The sequence below is a fragment of the Podarcis raffonei genome, chromosome 11 (assembly GCF_027172205.1).
Source record: "Podarcis raffonei isolate rPodRaf1 chromosome 11, rPodRaf1.pri, whole genome shotgun sequence".
Taxonomy (NCBI): Eukaryota; Metazoa; Chordata; class Lepidosauria; order Squamata; family Lacertidae; genus Podarcis; species Podarcis raffonei.
Genome location: NC_070612.1, coordinates 28,164,944 through 28,188,247, shown reverse-complemented (window position 1 = coordinate 28,188,247; position 23,304 = coordinate 28,164,944). Strand labels below are relative to the sequence as shown.

Sequence of the window (23,304 nt, the reverse complement as noted above, 5' to 3'; positions counted from 1 at the left end):
AACAAATTAAGTTCGTAACCAGAGGTACCACTGTAATTCCAAATTTTGCTCCTTTAGAGCTAATATTTCTTCATGATTTCCCAATGAGTGGAGAGACAGTATACTTGTTTAATAGGGTAACTTGATGTTTAAAATGCCCTCTACAAAGAAAACACCTCATTTCAGAAAGATCATCATTACATACAATAAAGCTGAGCATCAAACACAGCAGCTAATGAGCCCAATGAGATTGCTTCTACTGACTCATAATATGTTTTAACTGGTAAACTGAAATATCACAGAGAACAGTGAGCCGGCATTTCTTAAAATGGTATTTGTGAGGAAACATAGCTCAGTTTTTTGTGTGAAGATGAACAACTAAAGTTTCAAACTGTTAGGATAACAGACTTCTGAGTCAGGGAGCTGTACCAAGAGACATGCATTTCCAGGTCAAAGGATGAGTGAGGGAGCATAAATCTGACATTCGTTTTATTTTGAATTGATGACAGGTATTCATAGATGTCAGTAAACATTAGAACAGAAAAGTTAGAAGTTTCTACCCTGAAGTTACCTTGAGTAGATTCATGCTTTCAGAAACGTATTTTTACATTAAAATGCTTGGACTTGGGAACTAAGAGAAATAAACACTGGATATTTAATTAAATCCAAGGATGAAATCAGTTAAACAAATTATTTGGAACCACAAAGATGAGCCTGTTGTAGAGAAGGCTTGTATATGTTACAGAGTCTGATATGTTCAACATTTGGTGAATGTCAACCATTATGTCAATATTTATAGTTCTAGACCAATTTTCTAAGTCTCTGAAAACTCAGGGTTATACTAAACTAGTGAATGATGACAGCCACTTGTGTATTTCTGAGAAGTGTGTCATAATCCAAATCCAGACAAATCCAAAATGCAAAATGAAGCAGTGAAGGGTATCTGAGAAGAAGTGCCACAAATATGTGCAGAGGTTTTGGAATGTTTATGAACCGTATTCTTCAACCACAGAATCTTCCTTTATGATCTATTATGCAGTATACTCTTTTTACAGATCTATTCATTTTAGACTTGCATATAACATATCCTACATTGCAGAGGGTTGGACTAGATGACATATGGGATCCTTTCCAACACTACAATTCTATGATTCTATACGGAGACACAGAAATATTGTTTTTCAAAAACTGTCAGCATGCTTGGAAAATGCAGCCAAACATTCTAAAATATTTTAAAGAATACTGGGCAATCTATGTTAAAATCTAGTTTATGAACCACAAAATCTAGTACAATACTGTATTGTAGTTCAACAGCAATGTTTAAAGTACAGGACAGTACTCCTTTTGACATCATAGTGATTAATCACATCCAAAGGTGTCTGACAATACAATCTACACACGTCTCCTCAGAAATAACTGCCACCAAGTTCAATGAGGCTTACTTCCAAGTAAGTGGGAACAGAATTGCAGCCTAAAGCAATTGATTCTACAGAAGCAGCTGTAACAGATTTGACAAAATCATGCTGAGGCAGTTCCCACTACTGTATAACTCTATACTCTAAAACTACCACAGGTTAACTTGTGGGGTTTTGTGTGAGATAAAACTTTGATATTTGGATACTCAGGCAAAAGTTGAGCAAATACGAAAGATTAATTTGACAGAACAAAGTTGGTAAAACAAATGATGTGTCAAGAGATAGATATTTTAGGAAACAGGTAACTAATTAATAATTGTATTAAATCCAGTGGTTGTTACAGGCTTCTATAACATGGTAGTAAACACACAGCTTCTTGTAAATTTCAGTTGCTTATTTAGTTATTACTCTTCAGTTAGATGTTACAGGACTAGTTGGTAAATGCTTAGCTTATTTTGAGTTATTACTTCAGTTTCTTAAACTTAAGTATTAAGCTGTAACACCTCAATAACTAATACTTTGGTTCTCAAACAAGGTGGTACTTTCTGGCAGTTTCCGCACCTTCTAACAGTCACACCCCTGAGGTACTTCTAGCGGTGTAATGGAACCAGGGGATCACCATACCCCCTCTTAACTGGTTTCAGATTCTTCTCTTGCTAGATCACTGGCTCCTCACAGCTCTACTTCTCCTTGCTCAAACTCAGCCCTCCAAGTTGACCCCTGTTCGAATACTCTCAGAAGGCACTACACCATCTTTGCATCCAAGCTCAGAGACTCCTTTCTCTAGCTGCAGATATTTTCCTCAAAGTAGATGTTACACACAGAACCAACTCATTCAGCGCTCTCCCTCCAGCTCTCTCTCAAACCATCTTAAAACCATGTGAATACTCTCTCAGAAACTGCTCCTTTTTATTTTCCCTCCCAAAGTGCTGTCTCTACCCACACCCACACACCCTCTAGCTAGCTGCCTTGGTAGCTCATCAGGGAGAGAGGCTCCAGCACATTGGTGGAATTCTGAGGCATTGCATCACTGGACTCTAGTCTAGCTCAGCTGTCCATCACACATGCACCAACAGAATGGATGCATTCAAATTCATCCAGCCATCATCATTAGTTTCCAAATACCTTTCCTTATCCATTGTCTCCAGTGAACACTCACTCCCCATTGGATTAATTATGCTTTATGCCCAATTTAACAGGATCGCAGGAAACTAAAGAGCTGGTGGCAAAAGTCAAAACCCAGATTCACTAGGCATGTCACAGCAAGAATGAACTCTAGACACAGAACATTACAGCAACTGGTGCATTTGCAATGTACATTGAGAGTGGAATGGGATGATTTTTTAACAGGTGAAAGGGAAGCAGTGGTGGCAGTGAAAGAAAAAATTGTAATTAATTGCCCATAAAAAAAATCCACACAGGGTACATCTATATATATATATATATATATATATATATATATATATATATATATATATGTGTGTGTGTGTGTGTGTGTGTGTGTGTGTGTTGTTTATCTTTCACTTGCTTGGTAAACACTATTGCAGTGTTTTGATGGAATCACTTGAGTGCAAATTAAATAAGTATTCTTACATGCAAATTAAATAAAAAACAAAAAAGTATAGAAGATTAAAAATACAGTAGGAGTTATCTAAATACTTGTAAACTCAGTTAACTGAAATTATAATAAGGATTTTTAACAGCAAAAAATAAAGTAACCCGAGGGAATAATCATATTTTATATATTTCCAGTGCCAAAATATGTGTCCAAGAACTTCTTATTAATTTAAGGGAGCTACTGCCATCTTCAGGAAATTCTATATGAAATTAACAGCAAATTATTAACTGTTTAAAATTCTGGATGTAGAATTAGTATATGCTACCATGGGAAAAGTGCAAAATGTTTAAATGTTGTTTTCATTTATTTTGTAGATATCCCAGAACATTGCTTATGAATAATGCTTAAATGGAAGTAAGTAGTTGTCTCACCCACTTTTCATTGTCTTTCACCAGGACAAATTAATGGCTGTGATCACACCCAACCCTCAGGGCATGCTTCATTTAACCCTGTTATGGTTTTGAATATCTGAACCTTCTGTGGCAATCACACAGGGTCCCTGGACATTTCACTGTCTATTGATCCCTGTACCACCACTTTATTTCTCACTGCCACCACCCAGGCCCTACCTGGTACACAATATTGAGTCCAGTCAGGGTTAAATTGGAACCTAAACTTCTGTTTATTTATTGCAGTTTAACAAGCGTGTGGTTTCATAAACGGTATCAGTCAATTACATTCATGTGGGGTCTATCCAGACCTATAACTTCCGCTACCTGCTCTCACTCACTAAACCACCTCTCAGATATTTACTTGTCTTCTTAGCCCCTAACTGTTCCTGACTCAGCTTATTTCGCTACACTAACCCAACCTACCCCCAAACTCTATCCCAATTCACTCCCATTCCACCCAACTCCCAACGAACTCTTCAATGAACTCTCCCCTTTGCCCCTCCCAGAGCTGGTTTTATAAACCCTCTGACTCCACCCCCTGGGTCCTGATTGGGCAACCTGTTTAACTATTTCACCTCCAGCACTCTCATATGTTAACGTCACACCTGCTGCAGGCAACTAATCATGTTTATTTTCAGGCAACTAATCACAAATTGAAACTATGGTTTGTTGCTTGCTTACAAATCTTAGCTTGTTTTAAAAGTGATACGTCATTATATCCGATCCCAGAACTCCTGTTTAATTTTGGTTTGTATCAGCACTTTATAGCACAGAGGTATAAGACAAAAGCACCTGGAAAATTGAAGCATGGCTAAACTATTGGTGATGTTTTCCTATAGATGGGAGTAATTTCTTCACATTTTGACTCACAATAGAGGAAAATGTGCTGTTTTTAAAAATGTTTTTATGTATACTCTTTCTTTTTCTTATTTAACTCACTAAAATAAATTTCAAAATGTAACAAACAAACAAACAAGAGACTTTCCCCACCACCCAACTCTTCCATGGGAAGGCCTTCTTCTCAAGCTACCTCACCTAGTTTCACAGCTGTTTTATAGGGAGAAGACATTTAAAGGAGCCTCTCTGCTACCTTATGAAAAATTCCGCAGGGATTTTGAAAGTTATACTCTGATTGTTATACTTGCTTAGTGACATTTTCTACTTCATATTTAAGTTATTCTCCCTGGTTTACTGTTGGGAAATTTTAACCTGTGACTGCAAGACACTTCACTTAACTGTGCAACAATGAGCTATCCCTTTGATTCCACAAATTCAACATTTTGGTCAGCAAATAACTTGTTTTTTTTTTTTTTAATGGAGATTCAGGCAGGAGTCCTGCAGACAAAAAATATTTTATTCCACTGCAGTAGAGGGAAACGTTTAAGAATTTCTGATCTCAAGACACTGTTGGGTGTGTCTGTGCAGGAGATACAGTACAGAGGGAAACTGAAAATCTCTGAGGACAATTCCTCACACTATTTGTACAGTCCGCCAATAATAAGGGAGCTGGTAATACAGTGTGGCAATAACTGTACAGGAATGCTAGAAAAGCCTAAAAGGAAACCACAATCAGATTACCAGTGTTCCTCTGCTCATCTGCAAAACTGTTCATAGCTTGTTCAACAAACTATGACTAAACATTAAGTGGAACATGCCAAATGTATGGTCTTATACTATATCCAGCCTATCTCTGCCCTTTTTCAAGATTCCAAAAGGAGTTTATTGTTTCATAGCTGGGCTTGCATTCACAAATGTCTAGAGTCAGCATTAAATGTAAGCCCTGCCACTTTCCAGCAGGCCCAGATTCACCAGGCATCAAATGACTTTGGGTGATAGACCTGCCCACCTGTCAACAGTTGCCTGTGGTGAGGTGGGCGGGAGTTTTGTTCTGACTAACCAGACAAATGCAGTTCTCCACCCCTGCTCTACAAAGAAGAACGTGCATGCAAATAATATGCAACAGCATTCCATTGTCTCCCTTGCCTGGAAGAGTAGGTGTGGGGCAAGCAAACCAGGACTGCTCATCTGAAAGACTGACCATGGCTTGTTCAACAAACAATGGTTAAAAGAAGCTTTGCAACCTTCTTAACTTCCCCCTTGAAACTCAGCTATGCTCTTCAAGAAAAACAGAATAAATAGTAAGAGGGGGGTCGTTTTAGGTAAGTAGTAAGCCTTCAATAAGAGAGAAAATCAAAGATGCAATCAGATCAGGATGACAATGATCATGGCTCAACACAATACTATTTTCATGATCTAATTTGGCTGTCTTTGGGATTTCTAAAAAGAAAACATTGTAATTTTCAGCAGACATTGACTAACAGGAGCTTAAAACTACAAAGAAAACAAATTGAAGGCTTTGGGCTCAGTAAATCCGAAAATGTGTGTATATCTCTGAGTAAATCACTAGCTCTTCAGAGGCATCTTTGCAATTTATGCAACTTAGATATACAAAAAGAAAAAGCATTTCTTCAGCACAATGTATTGCATCAACTTGCATCGATCAACAGGAAGTTAGCACTTGTTCTAACTTGGAACTCACAAAAGCTCTCAGAATTCTCTTCTGAAGAAATTACGGTATATAAGAATTTACTTTTTCAGTAACAGAAAGTTTCTAGATCATTCCACATGATGAATCTGTATTGCAGTTTTATGACACATAATTCAACCTATGATGCACAACACCCGTAAAAGTGCTTGACCCAGCCCTCCAATATGAGCAAAACCACCATAACAATGTGTCTCCTATTCTCAATAACCCACAGAGCATGACAATCAATGGTATCAAAATAATCTAAGTCTCATTCCTCTTGCCCCCTCTTCATGAAAAAAGGTAAGCAATCAACGCATCCAATATTGTTTTAGTGTCAAACCCTAGCCTGGAGCCAGACTGAAATGGGTACAGACAATCAATTCTCAAGGTATTCATCCCAAAAGGTGTATTTGCAACTAGGTAACAGTTGTTGCATTCTACAGAGTCAAGTGAGTGTTTCTTCAGGATTGGGCTCGCCACTGCCTCATTCAGAATGGCCTGAACCATTTTCTCTCTTAAAGAGGCATTGGTCACATCCTGGACTTACCTCATTATTTCACTTCGGCTTGACAAAAGTTGCCAAGATAGGAAAGGCTCAAGAATATTGGTGGTAAGCTGAACCTCTCCTAAAACCTCATCCACATTCTCAGGCTGAAATTAATTCCATCTAGCCTAAACTGTTCCCAGCTAACCAGGCTAGATTATTCTCTCCAGAGGAGCTGTAACAATGATGGATTCATCTTCACAATGGAGCAAATAGAAGACCACTGTTTTCTGGCCAGGTATAACTTGTCAAATCAAATCAAATCCCTTTATTGGCATCACAGTATAAAACTTTTCAGGTCACTGGGATAATTAAAAGGACAAGAGTGAAGCTGTTGAGGACATAAGGTCACACTGTGATCGTGTGCACTTAGATATTTTGCTTCGCCCTGTCAGTTCCCTGAAAGGATGGTTTGTTGGGAACCTTTTTGGGTAAAATTGTGGCTAATAAGGAAGCTTCTAAAGCAGTGATATCTTTGTCCTGATCTGCCAGGAGAAACCTCATTTGACTTCTTCTCAGAGTTTTAGGCCAGAGGTCCAACATTTTGCTCAGCATCAGTTGGTGAGGTCTACTGTGTAGAGAGCAATCTAAGAGAATGTGGTCCATTGAATCAGGTACTTCTTGGTTGCAGGCACACAGACAGGCTTGATATGAGGTATATGAGAATCTACCTTTGGTCAATGCAGAAGGGAAAGCATTTAATCTCGCGAGCATAAAGGCTCTTCAGTGGGAAGGGAGTAGTAGATCCTTTAGATATTTGGCACAGATTCTGTAGGCTGTTGTAATACCTAAGGCCTCAGGAGAACAAGATCTCAGAGTATGAGGTAACAAGCGCTGTCTTTCGTGGTCGTAGAGCCGCTGCTTGTAATGAACTCATTCTGGGACTACAACAAAATTTTGGTTATTGGACCTATCTTGAAGGAATTGCATTTTCTCAGTTATATAGGAAGACTATGCTAGTTCCTAAAAATGGTCATTCTGAACATTGGCTGTACAACTGCAACAGTTCGCTGGTGGCTGCATCCCATGCTTCCTCTTACCTTGTTCCTTAGGCTTGGAGCTGCTTAGATCTGTTTTCTTCATAGAAACAATCTTAAGTGCCATGAAAATGAAACATGGGGAAGTACATCACATAGCTTTTTCCAAGAGCCAAACATGTAGATCAAAGCTCTAGAAGTGGATCCAGATGTCATGGATCTTCTTTCAACAATGTTGTAGTGTCTAAAAATGCTTTCAGTCAGGCTGGCAGATTGCCTGTGTAACTTGCACAGAGCTCTTGGTAGTCATATCCCAAGCTTTCTATTAATGCTCCAGTCTTGGTTTTGGCTAGTAATTTTGTCCTGTAATTGGGGAGTATAGAACCAGGGTAGAAGAACACTGTGATATGTTCAGGTGCTGCGATTTGGCATGTACGCTATCCTGGCACCAATTGCCCTGGCTGGGTTCAGATTTTCTCACTAAATGCTACCAACAGGACTTATGTGGATCTGACCTAGACCATACCCATGCCACAAGCATTAGTTTCTTCATTCTCAAAGGCTTGAAAAACTTGGTTCCCAAGGGATACAATGGTGCAGATGCAAGCTCCCAATTTGCCAGTGAATTAGCTACTTACAGCTACATGGAGAGCATTCATGTCTTCTAGAAACAAACGAGATTCAGTTTCTTGCCACCAGGTTTTATTGGCTACCAAGAACATTAACTCTTGACTGACTGCACTTCTTATGTATATTAGATGGTTGCCTTATCTGAGCAACAGTGCACAGGAAAGTACATTGCTATGGTATCACTTTTTTATTGTGTTCAAGTTCTGGCTTTTTCTTTGCATTTCTTTTATTCCTGAGTCCTGTCTTGGTTTCCAACAAATCTTCACATGTGTTTCTTCAACCGATGAATCTCTTTCTAAGTTAACCACTACCTTGATCCAAACTCCATGTCCTTTTTTGGGCCTCATGTTTGCAGACATTCCTCTCCACCTGTTTTTATTTATTTACATTTACACTCTGCCTTTCTTCCATCATGGAAGCAAGGTGGTGTACATGTGGTTCTCCAATTGTCACCCACTCAAGCAATGACTACACCCCAAGCTGCTTAGCTTCAGCAAGGTAGTGGCTCCATGTGCCTTCAAACCACATCCTAGGACCTGGATATGAATGTCAGTCCCTGCCAGTGGTTTCTGCATCTGTTGTGTTCAAAATGTTCTAGAGTCTTTGACTATCAGGATCGCTACAAGTCTCAATAAAGCAAGCACCAAGCAGGTTCTAGCCATTCATCACAAACACTCTATTTTGTGTAACTGTGTCAAGAAAGTAATGAGAATTTGGCACAAGAATAAAGCAGTACACCCTTCAAGAGACCCAAAAAGTATAAAAGAAAGTAAATACAGAGTCAATAATATCTCACACTTATCTCCACCTTCTGGCCATATGCAACTGGAGGAAGACACAGATAATAAAAGCATGTGTTTTACAATTCACTTCCCCATAAAACTGAGAGGCTGTTTCCCCCTGCTTGCTCTTCCAAAAGCCTCTTGGTTTGTTTCTAGATAGGTGTGACATACCAAGTCTTATATGCTAGCATACCCCTTAATGAATTAACCAAAAGTAAAAGTCATATGCATTCAGTAATACTGCAAGAAGTGGCACGGCTGTTGAGGAATGGGCCACCCACAGCTGTCTACTTAAGGCTGAATGAAACCAGTTCTGTTAATTTACAGAAGGCATGGCTATGATTACATTAAGGCATATTCACCAGATCAACATACAAAGTAACCATTTCAGCTACATTTCAGGCTAGAAAAAGGTTTTCACTACACCTGTCCGAATTATGGCCACAATGAAAAACTGGGATAAACTGCAGTAAACTTCCAAATGGGCCATTTTTGTGAAGATGTTACAATATAATTGCTGTTGAAAGTCAAAATTAAAGTTAAAATGAACTATACTTATTTGAGGCTCATCAATGTTAAAGGTGTAACTTACACCTGTAATTCATTCCTGGGACATTTTGTGTTGTGAAATGAAAAGATGCAATGAGTAAATATGAAAGGAGTGTTCAATAAATATACATCTTCCTCTGTATACATATTGCCTCCTGTGTTGTAGCTGGAATTTCACATATCAATGAATATTAATAATGCTATGAATGTTAATAATTAATGTTTGTAATGCTACACACAGCCGCCCTTCAACTGAACTTTGAAAAAGTTTTCCTGTTTTTCTGGATTTATCTCCAACAGTGACAAAGGATTACTAGAAATCACGGCACTTCCTACCAAACAAAGATTATATCCTCATGGGAAGCTATTCTGCTCTTGAAGCATTTTTGTGCCTAGTGAAAATTGTGACATGACACCTTGAAGGCAGGCAGAGATGAAATATGCAGGGGAAACGAATGCCCTAATTGTGACTTGGGTCATTGCATTAAGTTGGTTCATAATCCTCATGGATGTGTGTATGTCACAGTTCCTACTAGCAGGGCTTTTTTTCAGCCAGAACTTACCCAAACTCAGTTACAGCACTGATGGGCGCCATTACCATTATATGAGAACAAGGGAGGTGTTTATGGTGGGTTCCAGCATCTCTTTTTCTAGAAAAATAGCACTATTTACTAATACAGAATAGGGAGTGCCCCATCCACTTTTGACTGAGGTCCCATCCAAGGCTGGCCCAAGGCATTTTGTTGCCTGAAGCAAATGGTGAGAAGTCACCTCCTTCCAGTCCCATCTATCCCTGTTACCTACAAGTTTGAAGCCCCACCACCATCAATATTACTCCTAAGAAAATGGAAGAAAATGAAAATGATTATCCCTATTTTAACTCATGCTACTATAAAAACATGAATGAAAAGTGTGCAGGCAAATGCCTATTGAAATCTCAGAAGCCAGAGAGGGTGACTTCAGGGGTGGAAGAAGGGGGTGCGGTTGGTGTGGACCACCCCGGGTGTCACCACTGAGGGGGGCGGCAAAATGCCGGGCGGCACTCAATGCGGGGCCTGCAGCACACCTGAGCCACTCATCTCTCCTGGGAGAGACGCGGTGGTTTGGGTGTGTGCAGGCTCTGCGCTGTCCAAACAGTCCACCTGCTGCCTCCCCTCCAGCTGTAGGGCGGCTGAGTGGGAGGAGGCAGGCAGACTCCGGAGGCCCCACTGTGCACCCCACTCTCGCCCCTATGGGCGGCTCCTCCACCGCTGGGTGACTTAAACAGTAGTTGTGAATATCACTTTAGAGTGCTACATTGACCACCCACAAAATCAAAACAAATTGTGCAAAATGGCAAATGCTGGAGAATTATGCAAAATAAGAAAAATGTGTACATTTCCCCAATGTTTATCATTTAAAAGGACACAGTAGGTAGGTAGATTATTACTTTGGCATCAGTGCACAACATTTATGCCTTACTGTGCAGACTCACAAGGTGCTAGCAGAAGAGTAGCTCAAAGCTTGTGTGCCTTGTGAGGATCAGGTGTTTTTTCATGCAAATTGAAAAGAGGAACTGCGCAGGTAGAAAGAGCAGCCAAGAATGCTACCACTTCCCATAGTCTGGTACAAACCACAGAATTCCATTCCAAAATAAAAATAAGGCAAAAAGCAGGATGGCTTGTCTATTGGCCCTTTTTTTAAATCACAGGAGCACATAGCCACAAGGGAACCAGAACAGAACCTGTGTTTTCATTATAGCAAAAGGAATTTCATCAGACTTTTAACATCTCTGCAAAACAAGTTACACCTACCAAATCCCCCCTTATGGACATATGCTATACTGGAGCTCTGTCCTCCTTTACCTGTATTCAACCTGTGGAACTCTTCAGTTCAGAAGACAGTTTCAACGTTTGTAAAAGGGGATTTCCCCACTAGTGTGTGCATGTAAATGAGAGGTAACAAACATGGTGCCCTCCAGATGTTGATGGACTACAACCAGGGTCAGCCAAAGACATTCTGACACCTGAGGTGGACTGCAAAATGGTGTCAAGGAAGAAGGGATGAGGAAAGATCTATGTCAGGAACAAGGGGGTGGGGAAGAGTGTTTGTACCGGGAACTGTTGCCCTGGTAGATCCTGCCATCTGAGGCAGTTGCCTCACCTTGACTCATGGGTGGGCTGGCCCTGACTACAATGCTCATCAACCACAGCCAACATGGTCAGGGGTGATGGGAGCTGTGGTCTAGCAACATCTGGAGAACACTACAGTGGCTACCCCTGATGCAGATGTGCAAACATACACAAGCACATAATAGTAGTGTTTACAGTCCATTCTGCACACACATACAAAGATATGGAGTAAATTTGCTTACTCCTCCTCCTGACCCAATCAGCGAGTAACACAAACATTAGTTGAAAAGCATCTTGAGAAGTTGCCAACTCCCTGGCAACTTTCCTAAGTAGGTATAAGAGCTATGACATTAGATCAATGTTGATGCTTATAAGAGAACACATTAATGCCAATGTTTTACTTGATATTAGTCCAATTTCCTCCATTGGGGATTAAAATGTATGCTATGTCAAACAGCTCTTCCTAAAATTTCTCTGCAACAATGTTATTTATTCTACCCTTTTCCTTCCCAACACTACTAGCCTGTTAAAAAAGTCTACAAAACAAAAACAGTCGCAGTAATAATAAGCAATAAAAAGTTACTAATAAGCGTTGTCCATCACTACGTTTCTTAAAGTGATTAGATTTCATGTTTGTTTGTTTGTTTTTAACTCCAAATAAAAACAGGCCACTTTAATAAAATCCACAATAAACCAGGTGTACTCCATTCAATGCATGTTGCTTTGGTACACAAAAGTTGAATGCAGAGCCAATGAGCAGGTGAAGGACTGCATCCTTCCCATGGCATTGGATTGCAATCAAACCCACACTTAAGCCTGCAACCCAATGCACTTACTCCCAAGTAAGAGTGCATTGCATTGCTTACTTAGTGTGCATTAGACTGCATCCTTCATACGGCACTGGCTTGCAGTTCAGTCTTAATTTGACAGGACTTACTTTTGAGTAAGCATGCACTGACTCAGAATTCAAAAGAAAAATAAAACTGCAGAAGATGGAACAGATAAAAGTATTGCTCGTTTTGCAGTTCTCTGGTTTGTCTTGTGTACTACACTGCTTTACTAAAACCAGGTTTCTAAGCCAACACTCTTCCTGAAATAATTACACATTTTATTATGCTTCTATGCAAATAGTTACTGCACTTTCCTTACACTAGTAAAAACTATACCACAAAACAGAAAACAGGAGATTGGTGGGAAGCAACTAATCCAAATGTTAATAATGTAATTCAAGAGGCTCCATACCTTCATGCAAGCAAGCTAAATTAGTGGAACCACCATCTGACCTGTGTTTGTTTTGCACGTCGCCATCATAACAGTTCCCATAAAAATGCAACAGGAACAAGAAAATCAGTTTGGAGAAGCACAGCTCCTTGTAAAAATCCCCCCTCCCATTATGATGTATGCAGGCAAGAGAGAGCCGAAAAGAATGCAAGAGTTCTCTCGCACACACATAGGGTGATCAGTATTGCAGAAAGCGCTTCACTCCCAACAAGGGGTGCATGTGAGAAAAGCTAACGGCTCCCTCCCAGCGACCCAACCATTAAGGGTCTCTGGAACGAACAATGCGTTCACTCCGGCTTTCATTTTCCACATTGGAAAGCCACAGCAGGCGGCAGAGCAATAAAACGACTGGCAGATTTATCTGCCTGCTTGGTCGGCTGCGGAGACAGATGGGAGGGAAAAGGGCTTCGGCGGCAGCAGCAACTAACCCGGAGTGTTCCAGGGCAGTCAGGGCGCAGTCTCGAGGTTTGCAGCTCAGTTTCAAGGCCGTAGATGTAGCATCAGCAAAGTTTTGTGCTCTCCGGGTTCTGCTTCCCCAGGAGTGATCGCAGTAGCGTAGCGTGGGTTGTCAGCACCGGGGGCAAGGCAAGTAATTTGCGCCCCCTAACCCGTGGATTTGCGCCCCCTAACCCTAACCCCCAGATGTTGCGCCCGGTGCGGCCGCCCCCCCCTGCACCCCCCACGCTACGCCACTGAGTGATCGTACCAGCTCCAGCGCTAGAGGCTAAAGTGGATTTGGCGCTGTGTGTGTTTAGACGCGCACGTTCCCCTCGTGGTAGCACAGAAACCCTTTTGATCGCCCGCTGCTAAACCTGTTTGTGGGATCCCAGCTTTTCCCTGCAGCTGTTTCCAGGACGCTCCTCCAGCAGATCCTCGCTGCCTTTTTTTCTCCCACACCCACACGGCCAGTCACCGAAATAACCCGGAAGGCTGCTGGGATTTGGAACGAACAAACTGGAAGTTTCAAGACTGCCAGCCGAAGCGTACTTACTTTAAAGCAAAACCCACCGAAGTCACTGGAATGAGCTCCCCCAGTTTTGTTTCGTAGAAGAGCAGAGGGTCGTTCTCGCCTGAGCCACTGGCCAGCAAGGCGCGCGCGAACACGCCAAGGCACACACTTTTCCACACTCAGTTTTCAGGCACGTAGGAAGAGCGGAGCTTGCCCCCCCCCACTGGCGAGACACGGTCGTCGTGACACCCCCCGGCCCCTTTATTTTCCTCACATCCAAAGTTGATAAGCACATGGAGGGAAGTTTGCTCCGCAAAAGCCGCCACCATTCCCAGCGCCTCCCTGGCCGGCCAGCCACTCTCCCTCTCTCCCCGCGCAAATCCAATGAATGGAAAGGAAACCCCCTCACGGTCTTCCCCTCGGACTTACCCGACGTCCAAGGGTGCAACTTCGCCGCAGCCGCCTCGCGGGTTTCCCCCGGCTGGTAAATCCCCGGTGCCCGGCAGGAAGCGGCCGTGAGCGCGCTCGCGCTTGGCGTCTCCGCCACCTCAGCCTCTCTCCGGCCACCTCAGCGCGGGCGCCCCCCTCCGTCCTCCCTCCCCTCCGCAGGCCTCAGCGCGGCCAGTCCAGGAGGAGCGGAGGGACCTCGCCTGCTCGGCAGCTTCCCGCGGGAGAGAAGAAGGAGCGGTGTGGAGCGAGGCTGCCTCCTCGCTCGGTCCTGCCCTGGACCAGCCCACTCGACACGGCCGTCCCCCACCAACGTCTGCCTTCCTCTTCTCTCTCCTCCCAAAGCCGATGGATTAAAAGGGGGGACGAGGCCGGCGGCGGCGGAGGAGGAAGGGAGAGTGTTGGAGAGCGATTGGGGCGCCCTGAGGAGAAGCCGCCAGCGATTGCGAGACGAGGACTGTCCCTCACCAAAGGGGAAAGGAGGGAGGTCTGGGAGGGAAGGGCGGGATGCGGGGCCCAAGTCAACGTACGAGGAGGGGGGTATGGGGTCGAGGGACAAAAAGGAGGAGCACACGGGGAACAAGTGTCAAGGTAGTTTTCCTCTGTTGGATGGGAATATTATATTCATGTACACGCATTCACACACTTTGGCGCACAGCAAGAGAGCCGGCAAGAATTGCGAAGCTCGAAGAAGACCCAAGGGGATAGAGGTGGGGGCGCCCCATGACTTCTTGTCGTGGGGTCAGGGTGCGAGGTTCCTGAGGTAAAATGTGAGGCTTCGTGAGGGGGGGGGAGTGGGCGCAAGTTTGAAATCTGATGGGTGATACGCTTAGCTTCCCTTCTCCCCGAGACATGGAAGTGTTCCTTTCATCTGTTTGTCACGACGTTGTAAAAAAGGAAAACGAGGATGGAAAACCTTTCAAGGGGAAAATATACACATGCCTGCTGTCTGTACAGATGTGTGTGTGTGTGTGGTGCACAGTAAGAGGCAAAAACGATAGGAGTGCGTGAGGTAATGGGGAAGGTACTCTTTCTGAGGGAGATTTCTTCAGGTGGTGTAAAAAGATCAGGGGGCAGGATAAGGACAGATGTAAGGCATCGAGGTCCCTGCGGGAATACACGTGTGAAATGCCTTCCCACGTGAAAGCGGAACAGCCCATCCGAGGAGAGACCGCGCCAGGCTCCTGACTCGGAGCGGCGAAGCGCAGGGTTTGGTCAGCAGCGAGGCTGCCCCGCGCTGCGAGCCAAGGCAGAGCGTCCCAAGAGGCGGGGGACGAGGTCAGCGGCTGTGTGTGTTGATAGGAGGGAGGCCCCACGGCTCCCAGCAGCGGGCGGGGCGGAGTGAGCGTGGCAGACACAATAAAGGGTTCATGCATGGAGCAAGGCTGGGGCGGGCGGGAGGAAGAAAGGCCCGCGTGCCGCGGGGGATACGGAACTCCCCGTCTCTGCTGCTCATTACGAGCGTGTTGGGAGGGAGGGAGGGAGGGACGGAGAGGGGACAGCAAGGCCGACGAAGCAAACGGTCGCGGCGAAGCTGGCCTCGGGGGAAACCCAGCACTGGGCAGGAGAAGAGGCTGCTGCGGGAGGCGAGGGAGTTCCCGCCAAGCCCAGCTACTTTTTGGCGCGCGCTCTCCCTCCCTGCTCGATGTGTGTGAGTGAGACGTTAATGGTATTACTAGCTTGGTGCCTCCCTGCCGAAGACGCTGCCAAAAGCACCAAACGGAAACCGAGTGCAGTGCTGAGCAGCAGTCGTGTCCCTGGGATAGCAAGGGAATTATTGGACACCCTCCTTCCCTGTCTCAGAGGGAAAGGAAAACAGCAAGCAAAGCATGAGACTGTGCCTCAGAGGAAGAGGAAAAATATAACACAGCACTGTGTTCAGTGTGTGTGTATGTGTATACATTGTGCACTATGATCCTGTTGGTGGTTTGATGTTGTGCCCTGATAAGTCTCAGTATTTTATGGGTTATTAAAAAAAAAGACACCTGTTGAGCGAATAAATTGAAACTTGCCATACATAAGCCACCCAATGAGGCCTACAAATGTGGCAGAACTGGTCCTATATTTTATTTATGTAAGAATTTACATACTGCTTGATTGTAAAACACACAAACACAAAATTCTAAGCAGTTTACAACTATTCTAAGTGATTTAAAACAATAAACATTGCCTATAACAGTGCCACAGCACTGTGCTGGAAATGGACACATTTACTTTTTTCATCAGTTTTGAAAAAGAGTATCATATATTTCTTTCCAATTTCAGTGAAAACTGATGTATAGTGGTACCTTGAGTTACAGTGGCTTCAGGTTACAAACGCTTCAGGTTACAGACTCCACTAACTCAGAAATAGTACCTCGGGTTAAGAACTTTGCTTCAGGATGAGAACAGAAATCGCGCGGCGGCGGCAGCAGCGGGAGGCCCCATTAGCTAAAGTGGTACCTCAGGTTAAGAACAGTGTCAGGTTAAGAACGGACCTCCAGAAGGAATTAAGTACTTAACCCGAGGTACCGCTGTAGTTTATTTGGACTTATTTAGAAACCAAATCTTTCATTGGTTTGGTGAAGTTTTGAGTGGCCATTCAAAAGTCATTAAGGTTTCCCTGTCCCTTTAAAATCTATGGCTGCAACTATTAGCAAAATAAGGCAGTGCATGCACAGTTTAATTTTTGAACTGAGAATTTTGCCAGCACACTAGTGTTTACAGAGGGAGCTGCCAAGCGGATGCTCTGTGCAATGTTCATATGGGATATAACAGTGTGATGCAGTTTCTAGTTAAGGGGTCACCAGTTTTGGGGAGCCTCACGATATCTTTCTTTGGGGCTCTGGATTACCCGAGAAACTACTGAGAGTTGAGGATGGGGTGGTGCAGCTGTCCTCCGAACAGAGGCATTGCAGCCGCTTACCTAGAAGGTGTCGGGGTGGGGCCATAGCTGTCAAGTGTCCCTTATTTGAAGGGACAGTCCCTTATTCCAGCGCTATGTCCCGCTGCTGTCCCTTATTGATGGATGTCCCTTAAATGTCCCTTAAATTATGTCCCTTAAATTTCAAAGGAAGTAGCTCCTCTCCCTCCCTCCCTGCCGGCCAGGTAGGAGGGAGGCTCCAACTGTGTTGCTTGGCTGTGTTGCTCACACAATAAGAAGTCTAGCCTTGTGTGTGGCTAGTTAATGCAAGCTGAGGGGTTTTTTGAATGCTGGACGCCATTTTGTTGCATGTGCTGCTGCAAATTTTGCAGTGCAAAGCCAGGCCAGGAAGCCATCTTAAGTTGAGGCTGCATAGGCCTTGTGGTGCATGTGATTCAGATTCTATTCAGTTGAACCTCTGGTTACAAAGTTGGTTGGACAGTGTTCTCGAAGCTACCCAGCATGAGTTTGACCAGACTGCAGGAGGACAGGAAGACTGGAGTGCCTGGAACAGGTGAGGCTGCAGGCGCCTTATTTTGGCTGCTGGTCCCTTATTTTCAAGGCTGCTGGTCCCTTATTTTCAAATCTGTAAATTGACAGCTATGGGTGGGGCAGATTGGTTCAGTGTTTTTAACTTCTTTTTCGAAACAAGTTAAGAATGCACTGCCTGTCAGCACCAACAGCAATATTAATTTAAAGCAGTTAAAAACATATTCTGGGAAAGTTAGAGAAATGTATAAAATGGATCCATTAATCTGAAATAAGTTACTTCGTATTCTAAGTATGGGTGCAATCCTATCCTGAAGATTCATAGGCTGTCACTGCAGTGGCAGAGAGGAGCCAATATTCATGGAATTACAGTAGTACCTCGGGTTACAGATGCTTCAGGTTACAGACGCTTCAGGTTACAGACTCCGCTAACCCAGAAATAGTACCTCAGGTTAAGAACTTTGCTACAGGATGAGAACAGAAATTGCACAGCAGCGATGCGGCGGCAGTGGGAGGCCGCATTAGCTAAAGTGGTGCTTCAGGTTAAGAACAGTTTCAGGTTAAGAACGGACCTCCAGAACAAATTAAGTTCTTAACCCGAGGTACCACTGTAGCAGCCATAGGATTGGATAGCTCAGTTGGTAGAGCATGAGAGTTTTAATCTTGGGGTTGTGGGTTCAAGCCCCACATTGGGCAAAAGAGTCCTGCATTGCAGGGGGCTAGACTAAATTTACCCTCATGGTCCCTTCCAGCTCTACAATCCTATTGATTCTATGGTTGCTTGATCCATGCATTTTATTACACTGCTTCAAAATACCGGTAATTGTGCATTGTGTTATTCATCACAACTGGACCAATAAGAGTTAAAAGAAACTCTTGGAAATGAGGTTAGTGTAAACAACCAGATAATATATCACGCTGAACATTTTACTGCGACTAGCTTCAGTTTTTCTGTTGTAGACATTGATGCTGCAATGGGATACACCGTAACACTGCCAAATGCTTCCCAGTATTATTAAATTTAACTTCACCACTCATCTACAGAGAATTATTAAGTTTCAAATAGAAACTAATTATTCTGGTCTGTCTCAGGGCCGATTCTGACATAATGTCTTTCCCCCCACCCACCCTCAACAGCTGAATATAGCAGAATACTCTCAGAGGAACAAATGTGAAGGGGGTGAATACTATGTCAGATTGAAAAATCCACATGTATTTTGCTGAAAAAGATCTGCGAACAGGAAATTAAATTCCTAACCGCTCTAGCAGTATTATGCAAAATAATAAAACAGCAAGGAGTTTGTAAATACCCCATAGTAATAACTTAAGTGTCCACAATATATCTGCTGATTTCATGCCATAATCCAAACAAGTGTGTTCAACTATTTTGTGCTGTTATGTTGTACTTCTCTATAAGAATTAGAACAACTGCGTTCAGACAAATGCATTGGAAGGGTCAGCACACGACTAGATTGAGGCTTCTCTTTCCTCCTCCCCCTCTTTTCCACTGGCATTTCGTTGTTCTCATACTGTATAAGAGTTTAGCACCTACGGCGATAGCATTTGTGTCAGTACCTCCTATGGCACCCTTGTGAAAGAGGTCAGCAAATATTGCCTCAAAAATCTACAGTGCATGAGAAACTACATTTTTTCCACTCACTGGCACAGGTGTACCCTCTCTTACATTCCAATCCCAGCTTTCCAATTAAATGTGGGCCTGGGATTGGAAATGTATTCTCTCTTCCATTCTGCACAGAGAACTGCAGCCAGTGTAGGTGCCTTTTTCTTCATTGCCGAGTGGACTGATGCAGGGGCAAGTCAGTCAGTCCATTTTGTGATGTTTTATATTATTATTGTTATTATTATTATTATTAATATTATTATTATTATTATTATTATTATTATTATTATTTTATACCCCGCCCATCTGGCTGGGTTTTCCCAGCCAATCTGGGCGGCTTCCAACCAAATATTAAAAACAATACAGTATCAGACATTAAAAACTTCCCTAAATAGGGCCACCTTCAGTTGTCTTTTAAAAGTAAAATAGTTGTTTATTGCCTTGACATCTGCTGGGAGGGCATTCCACAGGGCAGGCGCCACTACCGAGAAGGCCCTCTGCCTGGTTCCCTGTAACTTGGCTTCTCGCAGTGAGGGAACCACCAGAAGGCCCTCGGCACTGGACCTCAGTGTCCGACCTGGATAATGGGGGTGGAGACGCTCCTTCAGGTATACAGGACCAAGGACGTTTAGGGCTTTAAAGGTGAGCACCAACACTTTGAATTGTGCTCAGAAACGTACTTTATCTCTTTCTGCGCATTTAGATGTGGCAGTCAATTCCTGATGTGCAGCCACATAGCTGTTTTGTGGCTGGTGCCCATGACAATTTCTAAAAGTTTCAAAAATGCCCATTGACCCCAACCTATAAATGCTTCCTGCAAATAACACATTATTTCTGTCCACAGATTGAACAAATAATAGCAATTTAGTTGATAATTGACACAAATTGTCTTTTGTCTATAACTACATGTTTCAGGTGCATGGAAGTGACTTCCATGTGCAAAGAAATTATCTGTTTTGTATTTGATGTTGATGTTAACCTGCTGGTACCTAGATAAAAATTGTCTACAAAATAATGTTTTTACGTGCATCTTGTTCTAAAATGCACTTATAGTTAAATAAACTGAGTAGAACACATGACAGCCTGCCTAGATAGTTCCCACTTTTTATTTCTATAATAAAAACAAGTCCCTGGATGGGTAATTGGACCATGCACCATGACTCTCAGCTAAAGACCTGACACATCATGTACATGTGCATTTCCCCAACATGTGTAGAAAAGGACATGCAGTAGCAACATTTTTTGGTTATCTCTATATTGAACTATTGTTACATGCTCTAGGTGGGTCTATCTTTAAAGACTGAAAACTACAGCTGCTTCAGAATGCTACTGCCAGGTTGTTGACAGGGATCCATTGTTCAAAGCATGTGATTCTGCAGCTATTTAATCTGCAGTGACTCCTGGTATGTTTATGAGTTCAATTCAAAGTGGTTGCTGTCACCATTGTGGTTTGTTTCCGGGGTATTTGAAGGACTACCTGTTCGCACTTGATTCTGCCTGCCGGTTAAGATTTGAGGAAGATCTGCTCTGTATTTTCACCACTATCTAAATTGTGATTAGTGAATACACATGTTTTATGTTGTGGCTTTGATGATGTGAGTCACATCCAGATAATTTAGTGAAGATGATTAAAGAAGAGAACTTTAAAGCTTTCCAGAGCCATTTGAGAAATAAACTTGCATTCAAGAATTAGAAAGAAGAAAGAGATTCAGAAACCAGGAGAGAGAGAGAATTGTATATAGTATGAAATTGCCATAAAAATGCAAGGTAGCAATAGGTAATACATCAAATAATGTAAAAGTAAATGTATTTACTTAAGAATTATAAAATACAGAACTATTTAAGGTTAACCAGTTCACCTTTTTAAAAAGAACGAAAGTACTTTTTCTGAAGAAAAATACATAATTTATTTTGAAGACTCTGAGAACTTATTGTAAAATGCTAGAATGCTAGAAACACCACTAGAGGTGTTTTTGGAGTTTATCTGGGGGAGGGAGAAAGAAAGTTGAGTCAAGTTCAAGGAAAAAACTCCAGCTGTAATGTCCTGCTACTGTCTATGTTGCACCTTTATGCAATAAATTGTGGCTTAGAATAAGGCTGCATACATACGAGAATTTATTATAGACTCAATGAAGATGGAGTACATGTTTTTTCTAGGTAGTCCATACACAATCTAGATCCATTGTATATTTTTTGCCCCTGAAAAGTGCTTCTTGAGAAACTGGTTTCATTCCAAGAATAAAAGCGCATTGTGGATTGATTCTGCATTACCTCACAGTGTGTTCATTTGGAAAGAGAGATCTAAGTAGTCCCAGCAGTGTGTCCACATCTGCCCAATGACATTGTGGGTGGGCATATACCAATAATCGTCCATCCGGGGCATGTGCAGGGAGGAAAAATGTGCAGATAACCTAATTAAGGGGAGGGTTTTCAAATATGTATCAAGTAACTACACCCATCCTTGTGGACAGCAGGATCTATAATCCATCTAGATTGAAAGCAGGATGTTGAAGACAAGCACAAAGGATTCAGGAGTGAGAAAAACAACATTTTTGTGCTATTAACAGGTTTGTGTGTACACAGCCTGAACACTCTAAGGCGGAATCTGTTACTGACTTTGCCAGCCATTTAGGATGCAAAAGGCTGACACTTCCACGCAGCTGCTTTGAGCTGTTTATACACTGTGAAAATGGGCTCTGTAACAACTGCTAGTGTGCAACCTCTGGCCTTCAAACAACAGACTTTTATCCACATAGATGGGCAATGATGTAATTTGAGACAATTCACAAAACCCTAAGCTACTCTGTGGGACAATGGGAGCTTTTCATTCCTGTTCTTCATTTAGCGTGTATGAGCCATTCTGGTCAATTTGCAGTTGTGGACTATGTCAATCTTTATTTCTACGAAGCAGTATTCCAAAGGCTTGTTAAACTGATTTTTACCCTAGACAAGTATAAACTTGTTTTTTTGAAATATGTCCTATTGATATAAATGGAACACACTCCCCCTAAACAGTTCACCATAATAGTCATCAACTCAGTCCTAAATATATATATATAGAAACTGGTCAAATCCCACAAGAGATATTTTCATGCAGAATGAAGACTCTTCATGCACAGCTGATCAGAATGGAGACACATATCCACATTGCAGTGTTCAGTTGGGGGCCCAATGAATTGCATGGATGGTGCTTTGAACATGCAGTGAAGATACAGCTATAAAGCAAGAGAAAAGTTTTCCTGACATATATCTGCGTATCTCTCAGTGTGTGCAACTAGACCACCAGCTAAAGTGGACAGTGGTTAGATATTATAAGTGTGTGTGAAGTATGCATCATGTCACCTTTTAACTGCTTTGGCAAATTGCTGCCTGCCAGGACTGGCCCACCCATTAGGCAAGGTGAGGTGAGGCAGCTGCCTCAGGCAGCAGGATCCATAGGAGCAAAAGATCCAGCCTCTAAGGAATGCATTACCTGCTGCTGCTGCTGGTGCTGCTGCTGCTGCTGGTGCTACAGAAACGATGACTGTGGCTCGCTCCGGGGAGGCCAGATCTGCCCCACTGCCACCTCTTCGGCCTAAAACAGACTGTCCGCCTTGTGCTCTGGCTCCTCCTCTCAAGCTTGCAAACCATTTCCCCCCTGTTTGCTTACAACAGGCAAACTCTAATCCAAAACCAAAACTACTAGTCTTCTGTCTTACTAACTATCCCCCATTTGCAGCTGCCACAGTCTTTGCTTTGCTGGTGGCCAATCTCAACAGGTCATGACTTTGTCTTTATTACTTAATGGCTTATCGCTAAGTGATTCCTTGGTCAGGAAAAAAAGTTTAGCCTGTGTTTCTACACCGCTAAATCAAACACCTGGCACCTTCTCTTAATACTTCAAGTATTGGTTAAACCCTAACATTTACTAAACCTAGGAAGCATGGGTGTCTTGCACCTACAAACTCTGGCACCCAAACCTATAACAATACTTAAGCCAAAGTTTGGGAGCCTCAGGTGCAAGGGCTGAATGTGACTCTGCTGGTCCCCCATCTGACCCTTGGAACTCTTTCCCAGCCATACATATCATACCCTAAGTGTTTTTGTCT

General features: G+C 42.9%; 1 protein-coding gene across 5 annotated transcripts in view; it reads right to left on the bottom strand.

Annotated features, from left to right (window-relative positions):
* The window catches only part of LHFPL2 (LHFPL tetraspan subfamily member 2), a 121,432-nt gene that overhangs the window by 92,185 nt on the left and 5,943 nt on the right, over positions 1–23,304 (bottom strand). For 2 of the 5 annotated variants that reach the window (XM_053409158.1, XM_053409163.1), the window contains exon 1: positions 14,187–14,934. The exons of 1 other annotated variant lie outside the window; for it this stretch is intronic. The gene's annotated coding sequence lies outside the window, so the exon portion shown is untranslated. Of the gene's footprint in view, positions 1–13,620; positions 13,742–13,799; positions 13,823–14,186; positions 14,935–23,304 lie in introns of those variants that run through there. 2 more of the 5 variants (XM_053409159.1, XM_053409161.1) reach the window with 2 other exon arrangements.